Genomic DNA, 4,351 nt, shown 5'->3' with positions numbered 1-4,351 from the left:
TACCTCCTCTGTGTTTTGTCCTTGATGCTAATGGAGTGTGTGCTACTGTAATTCATTAATTAAAATTCTCCTTTCCCTTAAAACTCAGTTTTGCTACCTTCAGGCTCACTATATAATTTTTTTTCCCCCTGAGAGCTAAAATGGGAATGTTCCAGGCTGGGAGAGCCAGAATTAGAGTGACTGGGGTGTGAGTAAACTGCTAACAGGGTTGTCTCCTCCACTAGATTTTAACTCCTGAAGGCAGGGACTGTGTCATTCATCTGTGTATCCCTACTGCCTAGTGGGATTCTATGGTGGCTATTCAATAAATGCTTACTTATTAATAAATGAGTCAAATATAACCAACATTGCAAAAAATTATAGGTGTGAGACTGATTGTATAGATAATATGCACCAGAGAACTGCAGAAGAAGAAATCTTTGTGGGGCAAAATGGTCAAGGAAGTTTCTATGGAAGGAGCAGGAAAAGTTCCATGGAAGAATTTGACTCTCTGTACAGAGATGGGATAAGATATGATAAGAATATGGGCTTTCAAATCACTTAAACCCTGTGAGCCTCAATTTTCCCTCTATCCAAAAATTTACATTTAAAAATGGGGACAATAAATCTACATCATACATAAAGAGTAAATGAGATGGCTATATAAAGTAATTAGCATAGAGCATGATGCACACAAAAGAATTTTCTTCCCTTTCTAAGTTATCTTCCTTCTACTAAACTGTTTAGTCATCCCATTGGACTTGAAAGCTGTCCTGACAGTATTCTGGAGTTAACAGTGTCATTTCCTTCACCAGCCAAGGAGCTTTCTAGCTCCTCTGGTGAAAGATATTTCAGGGAGGCTTTGTTCTCTAAGGACAAATGAGATAAATAAGCATGCTAAATACTTTCTATCTTCTATCCTTGAGCACACAGGACTATGGGAGACCTCTACTAAGCAAGGCATCTCCAATTTTATTTCTGTTTGCACTTCACAGAACTTTATTATGGGAAGAGCTCTTTGAGATAATTTAATATATATATTTCTTTTTATATATTAAAACAAAAACTTTAACCCAGAGCAATTATGTGATTCACTCAGCTAGTTAATGGCAGAACTATCAACTATATACTTGGGTAGTTTTTATGTGAACATGTGTTTTCATTTCTCTTGGGTAGAATTGCTGGTTCATATGGTAACTCTACATTTAACATTCTGAGAAGCTGCAAACTGTTTTCCAAAGTAGCTACACTTCCCTCTCTATTTCTGGCACCCTGGGGTCGCAAGGAAATTATGGCTCATAAGCCAGTACTGTGGATAGGAAATAGATACTGCAGAGAAACTACTTCTCCAAGCATGTACTACATTAACCATGTGTTTCAAATTCATACTATCTATGTAGTTCAGGAATGTGAACTGAGAAATTAACATAAAAGTGGGTTTAGAACTGATCAAATACAGAGGTGTCCATGGACAGGGTAAACCTAAAAGTCTATACCTAGACAAACTATAATTTAAAAGGAAAAGCAAAATAAATGTATTTAAAGACCTACAGAGGGGCGCCTGGGTGGTTCAGTCGGTTAAGCGTCTGCCTTCTGCTCAGGTCATGATCCCAGGGTGCTGGGATGGAGCCCCATGTCAGGCTCCCTGCTCAGTGGGGAGTCTTGTTTCTCCCTCTCCCTCTGCCTGCAGCTCGGCCTGCTTGTGCGAGCGCACGCTCTCCCTCTCTCTGTCAAATAAATAAATAAATAAATAAATAAATAAATAAATAAATAAATAAAATCTTAAAAAAAAATTAAGACCTACCGAGACTTAGAACATTCACCATCAAAACACTCTTACTAAAAGAGCTATTAAGGAATGTACTCAAACCAGAATCAAAACCAAGAAGGAAATAGGGGAGTGCAAGAAGCAATGGTGAAAAAAAGTTGTTAAACATGTTGATACATCATGCTAGCTTATAGGACTAGCAAACCCTTTAAGCTAAAAAAAAAACAAGGACAGTAAGAGAAGAAAAAAAAATTACAGGCTAATCTTATCCATGAGCACAGTTGCAAAAATCCCAAATAAAATACAAAGAAATCAAATTCAATTTCATGATCAAGAAGGATATTAACACAGGAATGGTTCCACATTAGAAACTTTATTTATGTGTGGGTGGGGATGGGCTAGGTGGGTGATGGATATTAAAGAGGGCACTTGCTGTGATGAGCACTGGGTGTTGTATGTAAGTGATTAATCACCGAATTCTACTGCAGAAAACAATATTGCACTGTATGTTAACTAACTAAAATTTAAGTTAAAAAATTAAGAAGAAACTTTATTTATGTAATTCAAAACTATATAATCATCTCAATATGTATCAAAAAATTAAATAGAACTCACTCATTCATTTTGCTCTATCTATATTCATGATTTGTACTCCTCTATATATTGTCTTTTCCCATTCCCCTGCACAGAGAAAACCCCATACTCAAAATCTTATCAGGCAGGGATCTGTCTAGAGAGTCTGCGGACATTTTTTTTTTTTTTTTGCAAGAGTAAAAGTTATTAGGATATATTTCCTGCTGTTTTCAACTCTGATTAAAGTCTTCAACAGAGGCTCTTCAGAAGATCAGATACAATGTTTTGAATATAAGTAGTCATGTTCCACATCACAAACTTTCCTTGCTCTCTTCAAGCCCCCTGCCCACCTAATTTGCAGCAGATGACATTGCCTACTACCTTTTTTTTTTTAAAGATTTTATTTATTTGAGAAGAGAGAGCTCGAGCCAGGGGAGGGGCAAGCAGATACCCTGCTCAGTGGGGAGCCCGATCCCAGGACCCTAAGATCATGACCTGGGCCTAAGGCACTGAGCCACCCAGGCACCCCCTAGCCACACTTTACATACTTGCTTGTCAAGGGACATTTCTATCACTGCAGGAAGTTCTGACAGTGCTGTGCATGATCTGACAGGTGGGGAATTCAGTACTTTGCAAATCAGAAACACAGCAGTAGTAGAGCCGAGAGGTCTCACATTTATTACTGAACCAACCTACTGGTGCAGAGGCATAGTCAGAGAGAAAAATCATTTCCATGATAAGACAAGTCTATGGCCAGGTAGGAAGGACGTTTACAGAATGATAGAACACATGATCTTCACGCAGCTTAATTAAATATGTATGCCAATTAGGTGTGTCATCTCATGACGTGTGACGCCTTACAGACCCAGCTTGGTTCTTCTCCAGGGCCTCCTTTTGGAGTTGTACCTGATCTTATTACCAGTTTTCATCCGAATCCACTGGGGAATGGGACGATTCTGCTTTTGTTTCTCGGCCAGGAATCGCTTGATTCTGAAAGTCTTGTGAGAAGACATGGCGAGAAGCAGCCAGCCACGCAGAGCAGGATGGCGGCAAAAAAAAGAGAGCTGCCTACTACCTTTAAGATCAAAAGAGAACCCCCAGTAGTAAACTCCCCTAAATTCTTTCTATCTCTTCTAGTCCTACCTTTCAACCTAAGATTTCCTCCCTCTGCTCACAGCCTACACTTCTACTAGACCTCTTGGTTGCATCTTGCCCCAACATTTCTCTCCTATTCTTACCTTCTTTCTGGAAATAAAACACCTTGGCTAAGCAATTCAGTCTCGTCTTTTCTATTGTTCTTTTCACCCTTCCCCTACCACTCCTCCCACCTTTTTTTAAAAAAAGATTTTATTTATTTGAAAGAGAGAGTGTGAGAGAGCATGAGTGGGCTAGGGGGAGAGGGAGAGAGAGAATCTCAAGTGGACTCTGTGAGCACAGAGCCCGATGTGGGGCTCAGTGTCACAACCCTGAGATCATGACATGAGCTGAAATTGTTTGTAGGCAGTATATATATACTCAAAGTAATTTTCTTCTCTGGCATTTATCAAAAGAGCATTTGTCTTTTTCATGGAAATGGGTCACGTTAGATGCTCATTCATAAAAGAAATTGCCGTGTATTTAAGACATCCAGAAAATACAGCCATTCATAGACATATTAGTATTATTGGTGCTCAATGATATAATAGCCTTCCTTCTAAACACGATTGTCAATTGAAATCTTCTGTGAACCTTAATGAGCTAAAAATTAAATGAAGCCAAAGACAGTTATCAACAACCTGCAACACCTTGTATTGAGAGGAAACTTTTCTGGCTTCTGAAAATAAAAATAGTTTCTCTTCAGTCTCAATGTGTAGGTACATAACAACAGATTTCCCAGAATGTTGGGCTGTTATTAAATAAAAATAAAAATTTAAATGATAATTTCATTCACTGGAAATATGTATTTGAGCTATGTAGCAGGCACTACATAGAGGAAAGGCAGTCCCTGCCTTCCAAAAGCTTATAGATTACTGGGGACCACAGATTAATAAA

General features: G+C 38.6%; 1 pseudogene; it reads right to left on the bottom strand.

Annotated features, from left to right (window-relative positions):
- Positions 1 to 2,788: 2,788 nt before the first annotated feature.
- Positions 2,789 to 3,365, bottom strand: LOC114220579 (large ribosomal subunit protein eL39 pseudogene; annotated as a pseudogene).
- Between the last annotated feature and the right edge of the window lie 986 nt (positions 3,366 to 4,351).

Source organism: Eumetopias jubatus, unplaced genomic scaffold (assembly GCF_037043125.1).
Source record: "Eumetopias jubatus isolate StellerSeaLion01/CBP00866 unplaced genomic scaffold, mEumJub1_p1.0 scaffold_9, whole genome shotgun sequence".
Taxonomy (NCBI): domain Eukaryota; kingdom Metazoa; phylum Chordata; class Mammalia; order Carnivora; family Otariidae; genus Eumetopias; species Eumetopias jubatus.
Note: the sequence above shows the minus strand (reverse complement) of the source record. Positions and strands in the feature narration are given on the sequence as shown.